At 44.4% G+C, this 15104-nt stretch overlaps 1 protein-coding gene across 1 annotated transcript in view; it reads right to left on the bottom strand.

Annotated features, from left to right (window-relative positions):
* The window catches only part of PPL (periplakin), a 48478-nt gene that overhangs the window by 22150 nt on the left and 11224 nt on the right, over positions 1-15104 (bottom strand). The window lies entirely within an intron of this gene.

The following is a 15104-nucleotide window of genomic DNA, read 5'->3' as shown; positions in this document are numbered from 1 at the left end:
AGAAGACTGTTTCTGGTTTCAGGAGCGGGGAGAGAGAGAGAAAAAACCCCTCCCTTTTGAGTAAAAAAAGTACCGTATTTTTCCGTGTATAAGATGCTCCCATGTATAAGACCCCCCCATTTTTCTAACCCAAAATTAAGAAATCTACCGTATTTTTCGCTCCATAAGACGCACCTTTCCATAAGATGCACCAATTTTTTAGGAGAAGAAAACAGGAAAATATAATCTGTTTTCTTTGCTCCATAAGATGCACAGACTTCCCACCCACCCCTGTTTTGTGGGGGGAAAGTGCGTCTTATGGTGCGAAAAATACGGTAAGTGGGACTTAGCAAGTGTAGGGGGAAAGGGATCAAAGCGCTTCAGGATCGCTTTGATCCCTGCTTTCCCCTCCACTTCCATGTATAAGACGACCCTCAATATTCAGTCTAAGGATTTTAGACAAAAGTATAGTCTTATACATGGAAAAATGCGGTATCATTGCTTTGTTTTAAAAGTCCACGGCGTCCTTTGTGATTAGTGCTGGACAATACCAAATGCCTCTCGGAAGCCCATCGGTGTGGACCTACATCTATTTATCTTGCGACATTTGCTGATCAAACGCCACATGGAAACTACACGAAGATCCAGCTGAAGCTGTTCATTAAGCTGTGATCGTTCTAACTGCCTTTAGTCGTTTCACTCCTTCCTCCATTTGGTGTGGACCCTCTCCTTTCGTCTACTTGTGGGGAAAAAAATCGCAAAAGAGGGATGGAGGGAGAGCCAAGCGTGTCTATTTTCCTACCTTTTATATTACGTTACATGCGGTCAAGTTGGAACCGATTTACAGCGACCCTAATAGGACTTTTGAGGTAAGAGAGTCGTTTTATTTAAGGAGTAGTTTTAGGAGTCGTTTCCATGGTCAAGTGGGAATTCGAACGCAGGCCTCCTGAGTCTTAATCCATAACTCTGTCCACTACACGACACTGGGTATTCCTTCCCAGTCCTGCCATTTTGTTTGTTTGTTCATTCGTTTGTATCCTGCTTTTCTCCCCAAAAGGACCCAAAAGGCGGCAGACATCATTACAACGGTGTTTAAAAGCTAAAAAGAGTAAGTTTACAAAATATTTTTTTTAGAAAAAGAGAATTAAACAAGTCCTATATGAAATTGGTAACTAAGATCAACATTAAAACACAGTTCAAACCACAGAGCACGACCACTCCATTTAAAACCCCTCTCAGACCTCCAGGGATTAAGGAAAAGTTTATGAGTCTTACGGGTTTATTTTTAGCCGCAAAAACAGCAAAGAGGGTTTGTACCACCTGGAGGAGGAATAATGACTAAATGGAGTCCTCTTATTGGGGGAGGCTGTGTCTACATAAGACAAATAAATTAAAAAACAACAGATTATTCGTAATTTGTTACGAATAACAAATTACAGCCGTGAAACGCTTCGAGAATACATTATTCGTAATTTGATTCAGTTGAATGTCCTACTGAGGAAAAGTCTTCTAGACTTTCGCCTTAAGGACTGGACCGATCTTATTAGAAGTTCCCCTGAATTGCAGATGATAGTCATCCTTCTAGTACATCTCTCCAGCACGGCAGTGTAGAAATGGGGATTTGTGATGCTGTCGTTGGGGGGCAGAAAAAGAAGGGGGCAGAGAGAGAGAGAGAGAAGATGGAGAAAGGGAGGGAAACCGAGACCAGGTTTCAGACGCGGAAATGACAAGAGCAATGCAGGGTCTAAAGCAGTTGTCCTCAACCTTGGGCCTCCAGATGTTCTTGGACTACAACTCCCAGAAGCCTTCACCACCACCTCTGCTGGCCAGGATTTCTGGAAGTTGAAGTCCAAGAACATCTGGAGGCCCAAGGTTGGGGACCCCTGATCTAAAGGAAGAACTGAAGCTTAGGGGGCTGAAATCCTGTTAGTTAATGTGGTAAAGTGCATTCGAAAGAGGCCCCATTGAATCAGTGGGGAACGGGTAAGCCAACTGCTCTGTAGGTATCATTGATTCTAAGAGGCCTATTCTAGTTGTGACTTATTTTAGTAAACTGCAGTTAGAGTAGGCCTATTTGAATCAATGGAACTTGATTCCAATCAAGAGGAGTTGACTCGCCAAAACCCCACTGATTCCATGGGGCCCCATCCAGTGCAGTTGATGACACCCAGCTACACAATTTTGTGCATTTTTTTCTGAAAGACTCCTTCGATAACCAGGAATGAGAAGCAGGGATGTTGAGTTTTGGGTACCAAATCCTGAGTCCCAAGGCTTAACTCTGAGTCTCTATTAAAAACAAGCTTCCCCCCCCCCCACCGCACCCATCATCCCACCAGCTTTTATGCTTTATTTCCCAAGAGAGTCGGCACAGTCAAAGGACCGGTGCCGGGATTAAATAAGGAACCGTCCTGCTCTATTAAGACGGCGATAGACATAGCCGGGGGCGGAGGAGTGTCCTGGTAAACAGTACAGGTTATATGCGAGGCCGTTCCCAATTTAGCACACACCTCTGCCAGAAGGTTATTCGCCTGTGGCGAGCTGTCGTGGCTCCCCAAGAATAACAAGGTTCTCCAGTGGTTGTGCTGCACAGAGATTCGGGAAACGTTATCTCAACAAACAAACAAACAAAAAAACACTCGTATTTCCAAGTTTCAAGGATGAACCTTGCACATTTTGGAACGGGCTTGTCCTTCTCCTCTGGATTTTGGCCAGACTCAGCATCATCACCTCATTCGTTTTTCATCGACAAAAGGGTTACTCTTCTCTCCAGCCTTTGTGTGTCCGGCTCCCTCCCACCGAGCCAGGGTATTGTGGCAGGGACAATAACCCTTTAGCCTGCCTTTCAGACAGAGCCTGCCGGCGGCCCAGGGATGGTGGCGGGCAGGATGCTGATCGGCAGGCGGTCAGAAAACAAAGCGTCCTGGCATGAGTTTGCTGAAAGGCTTCGCCTTTGGGTTCAGCAAATGCTGCCACTGAAGATGTGATCTTGCAAATTTTCTTTTAACTATATATGTATATATATGTTTTAAATATATATATTTTTAAAAAATCTCCTTTTATTTTTCACATCTCTCCAGCCAGCTGGATTCTTTCACAATAATACTTCCTTCCATCTTCCTGCGACCGCAATCTCTGTTTCCCATCTCTCCCATTTCCATCATCCACAGCATCCTGGAGCCATTATTCACAGTTGGTCCTCCTTGCGCTGTGTGTGGGGATCAATTATTTTCTTTTCCTGCTCTGCCCCCAAATATTATCTTTCTGCAAAGCTTTCTTACCCTCCCCCACCTTTTTTCCTTGGATGTCTAGTTTTTGTCAGGACTTTAAAATGTGAGCCTTATTTTGGACTACAACTCCCAGAATCCCCCAGCCAGCATGGGATTCTGGGTGTTGTAGTCCAAAAAAGTAATGTTTCTCTACCAGGATAAGAACTAGGATTGGGGAAGTTATTGATTATTCAGTGACTCAGAACTTTCCTCACAACAGTCCACAGAGACTAACAATTTACAGAAAAAACACAGCTAAATCTTCCAGAGCCAAGCATCTCAAATTGTACCTCAAAAACCGCAAATTACAAATATCTAAAACCAGAAGGTTAAAGCCACACATCAGAAATGATAAGAGACTTGTTAAAAACAACAACTATACAAGGAAAATCTGTATAAGATGCTCTAGTTAATATCTATTACATGTTAAGGTCTTACTCAGTTATCATTGGTATAAATTACAAAGTTTGTCGGTTAAATTACTTCAAATTATATAGATTTGGAACTGGAGTTACTTCTATTAAATATGTTATTAGAGGATTTTGAAAACATTGTATACTATGAGGGTCATATTATGATAATAGCCAATACTGTATCCTAAAATACATACAAGAACGGTTTGAATGATCGGAAGATGTGTGGAATTTGGGGGGCGGGGAGACAATTTGGGAAGACACTTAAGATGCAAAAAACAAATAATTGTAAGCAACCCACATAACACGATGTTTGATAAGCATGAACCGAATGTAGAGAGATTGAAAAACCAATAAAATGTATTTTTTAAAAAATGTGTAAAAAGAGAAGCCGCTCAAGAGATCTGCTGAATTCTCGACTCTTGCCCCCGACTCGAATTCTACAAATTGTAGACAGTATATACCTCACCCTATTATAAAAGTGCAGAAAAGGTAACAAAGGCTAACAAAGCAATTTTTTTAAAAAAAATCCAAATAATTGCAAATCTAATTTGTTTCATTGTAGTCACTGTGCACTTATCTGACCAGACAGGGGAGTCTTACATTATGACTGTACTGGGCTTAAACTTCTAGTGGATGGGTTAAAAAAAGAAGCATGTGATCCGTCCATAGAAATAATGTTATGGTAACTTTTAGAAAACTTTGCCCCAGCAAACAATGTAAAAATTCTAGGCTGCCTTCCCTGCAATGGGCATTCGAAATCAAGAACCATGAACATCCCACCCATTTTTTTGAGCTTCCTCTCTGGCCCGCAAATTTTATACCCATTCCGGCGGATGAAGAGTTCTGTTCGAACTCAGAGGCTGGCCTTGTTTTTTAACATTTCAACAACCCAACGAGGGGGTTTGAAACTCACACCACGGTGTCCCTGCAGTGAACGGAACTCCGTGTACGACACCAAAAAAGCCACTTAGCAGCAAAACTAGATGGGATGCGAGAATCAAGAATGGGGTGGGTCAAGGATTAGCAGAGTCATTTCGGAAGGAGGGGGGGAGCAGAGTCAATTTCCAGGAATGTTGGCAGGTCTGTGAGTTCGAGTCCCAAGTCCGAGACTTTGGTACCAAGTCCCAAGTCCCTATTAAAAACAAGCTTCTTCTTGAGTCCCTTCTCGTGGCTTGCAAAATACCCTAGTTTGTTGCAGCTTTTGTTCCAAGGAGATGATAATTCCCCATGACATGAGCGGTGGAAGCTAGACCGGTTTGATGATCCTTGGCCCGCAGGTGTGACAGGGAAACGCCCAGGATCACAACATGAAATTCTAGACGTCCCTTTAAATGATGGATGTGTGTGAGAAAGAAAAGCATGCTTTTGCCTGCTAGCAAAGACGACATTCCAGTTGCTAGCATGTCCACTTCCTCCGTCTCACTCATCCGTCCAAAGGGGTATTTATTTACACCCATTCAAAATATGCAGCTGGTATTACTGGAAGAGTCTCTAAAACCAAGTGATCCGGCAAACAAGGAGCAGATGATTAGTTTTCACTGTGCTTTGAAATTCTTGAATATATACAGTATATATTTATGTGCCATCAAGTCAATTCTGAATGATGGCAACGTTTCAATGGTTTCACTTGTCAATTCTGAATGATGGCAACATTTCTATGGTTTTCCAAGTCAATTCTGAATGATGGCAACATTTCCATGGTTTCCCTGGTCAATTCTGAATGATGACAACATTTCTATGGTTTTCCAAGTCAATTCTGAATGATGGCAACATTTCCATGGTTTCCCTGGTCAATTCTGAATTATGGCAACATTTCTATGGTTTTCCAAGTCAATTCTGAATGATGGCAACATTTCCATGGTTCCCCTGGTCAATTCTGAATTATGGTAACATTTCTATGGTTTTCCAAGTCAATTCTGAATTATGGCAATGTTTCCATGTTTTTCCAAGTCAATTCTGAATGATGGCAACATTTCCATGGTTTTCCAGGTATACTCAGAAGTGTCTTGAGTGCATATAAGGATTTTTCGTCTTGTGTTTCTCATCTTCGGCAAACTTCTGCATTTCCACAATTTGCTTTGGTTCATTAATTTTTTAAAAAAATATTAAGATGTGTGTGTGCATGCACCTGCGTGCACACTTTCTGTGCTATCAAATTGCAATTGTCTTATAGCAACCCTAACAGGGGTTGCATTGCAAGTGAAATATTTAAGGGATGGTTTTACTAGTTCCTGTATGCGCAAATGTTGGCTAGTGATTTTTCATGGCCAAAGAGGGATTCGAACTCAGACCTCCCAAGTCCTAATCTGGCTGTCTATGACACCATCATATATATCTCCCACAGGCCAACTCTGCAACGTCATCACAGCATGGAGCTAACTCTGGAAGCCTATGCCAGCAAAGCTCAAGTTCTACCATGGTGTTAGCTAGGGCTTTGAGTTTAGCCCCAGCTGCAGTCTGGCCCCTCTGCCATCTGTGGACCATAAATATGAAATAATAGTTCATCAGCCCTGAGCAGCGTCCTCTCGTTGTTCATGGTTGCAGTGATTGCCCCAGTATTGCTCCGAGCAACCTCATGGTCATAAAGAAGACTGCCGTAAGCGACAGCCGTTCTTGGCACCAACCCAAAGACACGAATATCCGTTGCGGTAAGACTATTATTACTAATAATTAAGACAATACAGCCAGTCCCAGCCCAGAATAACACAGGTGTGTCATTCCCTGCCCCCCCCCTTTTTTACTCGATGCACAAGGAGAAAGTGACCTGGACAGCTTGGAAAAGTTACTTTCTTGGATCTCAACTCCCCACATCCCTCATTCAGGGCCCTACTTTCTGTGTGTTCATCTTCCTTCTTAACAACTTCCCAGAATTGCAGTCGTTGTTACATCTCATGGCGGCGAATCTCATGGTTGAATAGCCAGCTGTCTGGAGAAGAATTTCCTCTTATCTCTCTTAATAGATCTTAATTCCACCACTATTCTGTTTCAGAGGAAGACAGCATTGGCTTCTAGTATGCCCCTGTAAGGAAGAAACGGTCGAGTCCTTGGCACACACCCTTCTAGAATGCAGCTTATATAGGTTTGAACGCATCCACTATCTCTACCCAATAATGTGTAAACGTACTAGTACAGTGGTGCCTCACTTAACGAGCGCACCGTTTAACGAAGAACCCACATAGCGACGCGTTTTTTGAATGGCAAAACATTGCATTGCGATGTTCTAAAAACAGCTGATTGGTGATTCCAAAATGGCCACCGGAAGGAAAAAATGGCCACCCGCTCCGTTTTCATGCCCTGTCCTCGCTTACCAGGCAGCGAAAATGGTGGCTGGATGGGGAAATCTTTGCATAGCAGTGAGTTTTCGCCCCATAGGAACGCATTAAACTCCATTTAATGCGTTCCTATGGGTTTCCCCCCCGCATAGTGACGTTTAGCAACGTTAATCCTGGAACGGATTAACATCGCTATGCGGGGCACCACTGTATATCTCCCACAGACTACCTAAAGTTCCTACTGTCGGGAGAGAACCAATGAATAACACAGTTGGTGGCTAAGTTTTTATTCTCGGTTTTAAGAATTTGCAAAATGTGATATTAAGGCAATCACCTGACTCAAGTTTTATGCTGTTGATATAACAACTTATTTATTCTGTCTATCTTGTATTATGTTTTTATCTTTGAATTTTTGGGTCTATAAACATATAATAAAACTTAACTAACTTAGTCGGTAGGGTTGTGGAGCCTGGACCTACACATGGAGTGAAACGCTGGGACATCTGAGTGTCGGGGACTGCCATCACCCCTCCCCCCAAAATCCTTCCTGGCTCACTCTGAGCTTATCAGCAATCCTGTTTAGAAGAAAAAAGGATTTTCTCAAGAGCAGTAGGATGTGGTAAGTTACCTCTGTTGTAAGGCAAAGTATTTCAAGGGGGACTTGGTCCTGCAGCTTTGCAAGCGACCTGCTTCTCGTTTGCTGATGGGGGATGATCCAGCAGTTTCGTTTTTGGGCTTTCCAGGGGTAGGGGATGATGACAGGGGTTCTCATGAAGCCTGTGAAGACTCGGAAAGGCACCAGAACATCACTGATTCTAGTAGTACGAGAACAGGGGAGAAGTGTCTGCCTGTCCATTATCTCTACGCCTTGCCACAGTTTACTTCTACTCCTCTGTAACAGAAAACTCAGCTCATCCTTCTGCAGAAGTGCTGGCGAACTCTGGCTTGCTTTACACTCTGAGTGACGATGTGGATTTGAACGCCTAATGAAAGACAGATGTAGTGTCAGTCCTCCTTTAAAAAAAACACAGATGGTGCCAGGGTCTATTTGGCTTGCATTCGTTTTAATTAAGGCTGGGCCATCCTTGTAAAGAGTCAAGGGACCAGTTTATTTACTGGAAAGACACCATGGGCCGCAGTGTTTATGCCAGGCCAGGGGTGGAGGAACTGCTGGCTCTTGTGCTGAAGAATGCCGGAGGCTATACAAAGCAATTACTCATCCTATCAATTTCCAAAGGAATGGCTCCCCAACACTAATCCTGAAGGGTTGTTGTGGGTTTTTCGGGCTCTTTGGCCATGTTCTGAAGGTTGTTCTTCCTGACGGTTCGCCAGTCTCTGTGGCCAGCATCTTCAGAGGACTGGAGTAGGAACTCTGTCCATGCTCTGTTGCTGTTTGTTGGATAGTTGAGTATTTATAGCCGTGGGAACAGCTTTTGTCCTGTTCAGGAGACGGGGTGATCAGCGTGTTTTTGTTGTGGATGTATTGTTGTGATAAGGGGGAGAGATTATCTGTCACTGTGGTTGATGGATGTCTTTAGCTGGTCTTTTTTGTGCATTGATCCCTGGTCCTTGTCGCTGGGTAGGGTTCATTGACCTTCTGCAGGCTGTATTTTTCAGTGCTGGGAGCCAGGTCTTGTTAAGTTTCAGACTTTCTTCTTTTTTATTGAAGTTCTGCTGGTGTTTGTGGATTTCAATGACTTCCCTGTGCAGTCTAACATAATGATTGCTGGTGTTGTCCAGTGCTTCGCAGTCTTTACTGAGTACTCCCATGAGGCTAGTGACACCCATAAATGAGTTGAAACATCTTCCTCTTTGTTCTTCCCGGTTCTGTGCCTTTCCTTTCTATTACTGATCCCTCACCTATGTTTCCCCTTGCTGGAAGTTTACAAAATCTCACCAAAGTCCACGGCAGTTATTTCCCTGCTTATTACAGACAAACGAGGCAAAACCGTCCTATTTTTCTTAGTACAGCAGATTTCTTGAATATTTTGTTCAAGTGACTAAGTGCAGCCCAAGTTAAGGTTCGGTCATCATGTGCTGTCAAGTTGATTCTGACTGATGGAGACATTTTGGAGGTAGAGAGCACTCAGATTGTGGTTTCCCATTTCCTTCCACTAGAGGGTCCCGTGGGGCTGTGCAGCTGGCCCAAGGCCACCCAGGCTGGCTTTTCTCCCAGGAGGCACAGTGGGGGACTCGAACTCCGAACCTCTTCATACTTAAACCACTGAGCTATCCGACCAGAGGTAAACCTAGAGACATAGGCCGGAAAAGGATCAGATCAACAAGGTCAGCTGTGCACGAGGTCATCCGCTTGTTTCTTTCACGCTGAAAGTATTGATTCTCCGCCCCTGAGCTAGCATGCCCGAGATGTGTTAGAATACAGCTATAATTCTCTCCTCCTCCTCCACCCCCAGATAGCTGGGGATGTCCAGAGTCCAGATTCTCCGGAAAAGGATAGGATCTGTGATGCATATGCAATTTTATCCTGAGTTATTATTTGATGCAATGAGGATTTGACCCCAGAAATCTGAGCCGGGATCCCTCTCTCGATTGCTCCGAACATGTTCTTGTCTTTCTAAGCTTTCAAGACCGCAGAGGGACGGAATATAAAACAAGGAAGAAGAGGCAGCCTCCTTGATCAGAGCCTAACTTTCCACGGAAGGATATTTCTCAAACGCAGCTCCTGCGGCTTAGCCCAACATGCCTGCTTCCAAGGGCCTGCCTATTTCTAAAGCGTGTTCGTTAGTCTGGTTAATCATTGACTGCTTCCCCTCGATCTCAGGCCAAAGCAAGAACAAGAGCGAGGGACCGCGGAAGGATTTTCTCTACAAGCTCCAGCTACCTCCTGCCTTCCGATGTCAGACAGCAAACGTCCAGATTAGTCCCAATGAGGTAGAAAAGGGTAGGTCTCCTAAATGACCCCGGATGACAGAGGAGAGGAGAGGAGGGGATGGTAGGGGAGCTGCCAGGGTTGGTCTCAGAAATCCACCTTTCCTAAAAAGTTCCCACCTTCTGTAGCATGATAGGCGGTGACAGGTCACTCCTAGTTTCTGCCAAGAAGAGAGAAGAGGGAAAGAACAAGAGACCTCGCCGGCCCCTCCTAGCACCTGTCGCCAGGTATGAATGGCACGTGAAGGGCAAGCTGGAATCCAGTGTTGTCAACTCAGGCGCATTCCAAGCAGATCACATTTTCGGACTGCGGGCGATTGTTCACCAAAACACACACACACATCTTGGAATCAAGCTGCGCAAAAGAGCCGGCGTGGAGCAGCAGATGTAACTTTCGGGACGAGGAACTAGGCGAGACATGGGTAGCCGTTTGCCCTTCTCTCTCTGCCTGATCTCTCTCTGCATGATCCGGGGTCTCTCTCTCTCTCTGAGCCTGACCTACCTCGCAGGACTGTCGTGAAGGCAAAAGAGGATGTGAGGAACAATGTAAGCCACTTAAAGATCCTTTGGGGTACATATATTTTAAGATGCAACTTTTAAGGCTCTTAGGGGGGGTGTCTTCCCCACCTGTAATCCACGCCCTGGGAATCCCCTTTTACGGACGGACCTCTTCACTTGTTTCGTTGGGTCAGGTGAGGAAACATTCAGCCAAACCCCATTTACCCTGCAGATCCTAGGCTGGTGTTACACCATTTTGATGAAAAACGATCTTTACAGACTCTTGTCCAGGACTTGCTGTCAAGTTGGACTTAAGTCTCATGGGGGGGGCCCTCGAATCGGGGCGTTTTTCAATGACTCGGAACCCACCTGCCCCTCCCGTTTTTCGGGGGGGGAAAGCTTGTTTTGAACAGGGATTTGAACTCAGGACTTGGTACCAAAGACTGACTCGGTACTCGAACGCAAGGATTTGACAACATCTCTGCCCTTATCAAACATGTCTCTGTGTTCTTCGCTTCAGCCCAGTCTGGTCCAATCCTTCCACACAGTGCCTTTATCTCTGCAAACCACGCGAGTGCTTCTTTCCTTGCTCACTGTTTCTGTAGGGTCACCTTCCATGGCTCCAATCCATCACATTAAAAAAAAACAAAAAACAACCCAGCCTGACGGACCTGTGAACACACAGTTCCCCTCTTCTCTCCTTGGTGATGGGTGCGGGATGCAAACTTGGCCTCCCCCTTTGCATATGCAAAACCCATCCAAATGTGGACAGGCTTGAATAGGGCACCTGGTTTCGCCGCAAAGGCAAAAAAAGGGGAGGGTGGAAGAACGCTACGAAAAAATAAAATGAATTAATAAATAATAAAAATTATAGATAGACTCTAGGAACCTAGCAACATCATCCTGACATGCTCTTCTCTACCAGCAAGCTCTCCTTTGGATAGTTCAGGGTCTCTGGCTATGGAGCCAGAGGTTGGGAGTTCGAATCCCCCACTTGTGCCTCCTGAACAGGGGCTGGACTGGATTATCCCATGGGGTCCCTTCTGCCTCTGCACTTCTAAGATAAAGGGTAAGATCCTTGGACTGTTGTCATCTCAGTCTCCCATCCGGTGGACTAACTGAGCGAGGGCTTGCTTACCTTCCCCAGTAGCCATATATATACTTTTAAAGGTCAACTTTTAATTTGCCTAGTCTCTTTTGTTACAGAAGAGGAGGGTTGCGATGGAGAACTGCGCCGCCTTGGTTGGCTGGCAATCCCTCCACTGGATTCTCTCCCACTTCTGGTAGAAGGGAGCCCAACGTCAACACGCGGTCTTAGGCTCCCCTACTCAGAGAAGCGGAGAATTGGCTCGAAGCCGGAGACACGGATCTCTACACAACTGAGGAATACAAATCGGAGGACTGTAACTAATAACACTTTCCAAGATCAGATCAGAGATTGAAAGGGCATGATGATAATTAATATGAAATTATAAGCCTATTTCCCCTCCCGAGCCCCAGATATACTTTCTCCGTGTTCTGTGTAACTCATACCTTGATTTAGCAGGTATCCAACAACTTAGGATGCCAAGGTACCAGTAAGTACCAAGAAGTGCCAACACACTGTGTGTTCAGAGATCTGTAACAAATGCCTCCAGCTTTCCATCAGAAGCACTTGGAGGTGCCAGCCTGTGCCTTATTCTGCGGTTCAATTCTGACCTTCCACCCCTCTCGAAGTAGCCGTGCAACTTGATCCTAGACGTGCTCACTCAGGCCTAATTTGCGTTGTGTTGAACAGGAATTGCCCCTGTAACAAGAGAGCCCAGGATTGCAACCTTAACAAGCACAACGCAGGCTTCCTCTGAATTCGAACCCAAGGCCTGCCTAAGAGTTAACCCTTCTCTCCCCACCTGTGTGCTCCACAACAGACACATACACATAATGTCCTAAGGAGACCGCAATAAGGAATGGAAAAACCTCTCACTACACCCATTAGAAAACTCATTGTGATGTTTATGCTGGTTTATTCAGTGTTTGTGAGATGAGTGTATATTTGGCACTGAATCTGTAGATATTGTAAGGGACGTGCTGGCGCTGCGGGCTAAACCGCAGAAGTCGGTGCTGCAGGGTCAGAAGACCAAGCAGTCGTAAGATCGAATGCACGCGACGGAGTGAGCGCCCGTCGCTTGTCCCAGCTCCCGCCAACCTAGCGGTTCGAAAGCATGTAAAAATGCGAGTAGATAAATAGGGACCACTTTGGTGGGAAGGTAACAGCGTTCCGTGTCTAAGTCGCACTGGCCATGTGACCACGGAAGATTGTCTTTGGACAAAAACGCTGGCTCTGTGGCTTGGAAACGGGGATGAGCACCGCCTCCTAGAGTCGGACACAACTGGACAAAAATTGTCAAGGGGAACCTTTGCCTTTACTTTTACCTGTATATATTGTAAAATGAACACATGTAGCATTCATTCATACTACCCTTACTGTGTATTCAAATTTGTTTATTGAAATATTTGTAGCTGAATTTGCTACCTTGTTATAATGACTGGATTTTTTTGTATCCAGTTTTCATAGCAAGTTGCTTGGCTACTGCTTTTTTGTGGCAGAAAGATTGACCCTTCTAACAACGTCCTAACTGTTAGAGCAGTACGACAACAAAACTCATGCCCTCGGGAGGTGGGGACCACTCCAACGCTGGAGGGATTCAAGACAAAAGGAGACATAGACTTTGATTGGGATTATTTATTTATTTATTTATTTATTTATTTATTTATTTATTTATTTATTTATTTATTTATTTATTTATTTATTTATTTATTTATTTATTTATTTGGATTTATACCCCGCCCATCTAGACGAATGGTCTACTCAGATGTGTAAATTGGCATCATTCCACAGCAAATGTGAGTTTGGGCGGGGGGTGGGGGGACACACACATTTTTAGTTTCCCATACGGTTCCACTGGCTGCCATTTGTGGGAATGTGGAAATTTTAAATCTGATATGAGCCAGCCGGTGTGAGGTGATGGTTGGAAAGTCAAACTAGGGGCAGGAACCGAGTTCAAATCCCAGGCTAAAACCGGAAGTCGGGAAAGGTTAGTTTTCGAACGAGAAACTCCCAGAATTCTCTAGCCAGAATGGTGGACAAAATGTGCAATCGAGGTCCCTGGGATAAGAATTTCAGATTTGCACCATGTGTACACTTACGGGAAGAAGAAACAACTCACAGCTCACATGCAGACCTGAAAAACTTGGGGTCCGCACCTAAAAATGTGGAGGGATCCCCCTCGGTGTGTTTGTACATGTGGATGTTTGTGGATGTGTTCTGAGAGGTGCGACGACATTTGCTATCTTCTGGAAAGGGAGTGGGACCCGTGTCAGTCTGTGGCAGCCAAAAACTGCAAGGAGTCTTAAAAGACCTTAAAGTCTAACAAGTTTTATTTGTTATAAGTTTTGGATTTGAGGGTCACATTCGCCAGGCAGAGGTGCAGCCCACTTTATGAATCTGATGGAGCGGGCCACCGTCCCCCCAAAGCTTTTGGCAAACACATCTGGTTAGCGTATTCTCGAAGGCTTTCACGGCCGGGATCTGATGGTTGTTGTGGGTTTTTCGGGCTCTTTGGCCGTGTTCTGAAGGTTGTTCTTCCTAACGTTTCGCCAGTTTCTGTGGCCGGCATCTTCAGAAGACAGCACTTTGTGCTCTGGTGTAGTTGGCTTAGGAGTGGAGTATTTATCAGCTTTTGTCCTTTTCAGGAGATTGGGTGATTATGGTGATCAGCATACTGTATTTTTTGTTGCGGGTGTATTATTGTGATAAGGTGTTTAGTCTTTAAAGTCTCACAAAACTGTGTTGTATTGGTTAACCCTCCTTCTTTAAAGGACTTTGGAGAGGGGTAGGGAAGACCTAAAGGTGATATTTACACCTGTAGGATCAGGGAGCGATCCTTACCTCTGGAGTCCCAGGTGTTCTGTGCTCCCCTGGTTTTCTCTGCCCTTGCCTTCTGACTTCACCTCCGGTAAAATTAATATTATTCATTATTTATTAATTAAAATATTTCTAACTTACCCTTATATCAGCAGCTTTCAGGGCGGGGTACCATCAAGGAAGGTCAGTTTTAAGAGCAATTTAAAAAAAAATACCTTGAGCAATTCCAACTGTTTACACAATTTCAAACACAACAAACTGAACAGGTGTATTTCCACAGATCGCAACCCCACCCCTCGTTCTCACTCGGAGCTTGAATGCTTGGGAGAATAATGAGCTTTAAGCTTGGCACCCAGATAAGAACAACGTCGGCGCCAGCGAGGCTTCTGATCATACCTCGTAGAAATTTGTCACTCATTTCTGCAATAGAAACAGCAACGATTTCCGAGTTCACCAATGTTAATTACTACAGCTTCTTCTTCTTCTTTTTATCTATTTTATGCTTTCCTGCTCTTTTATCCATTTTCACTTTGTGTTGGTTCACTCAGCCCAAGAAATTCTTAACATTAACTCCTCATTTCAGCCCCTTCTATCTTTTTTTAATAAACGGTAGCCAGTGTTAAAGTCCACAATTTTATGCCATTTAGTAGAACTGAGTATATATAGCACTGTACAATGTGCTTTTTCAAAGCCAGTTTTAGTTTTTTTGTTGCATATTAGAGCTTCATCCTAAAGAAACTGTTCTAGACCATCTTTATCATGACTTGTGTTACTTTTACGTTGTTAAAAGAAACGAAGCCTCTTGTGGTTAAGGGAATCACCTGCAAAATATCTTCCTGTGTATTATCGTAACACGAAGTCGTTGCCACAAGAACATCAG

The sequence above is a fragment of the Pogona vitticeps genome, chromosome 13, assembly GCF_051106095.1.
Source record: "Pogona vitticeps strain Pit_001003342236 chromosome 13, PviZW2.1, whole genome shotgun sequence".
NCBI classification, from domain to species: Eukaryota; Metazoa; Chordata; class Lepidosauria; order Squamata; family Agamidae; genus Pogona; species Pogona vitticeps.
Note: the sequence above shows the minus strand (reverse complement) of the source record. Positions and strands in the feature narration are given on the sequence as shown.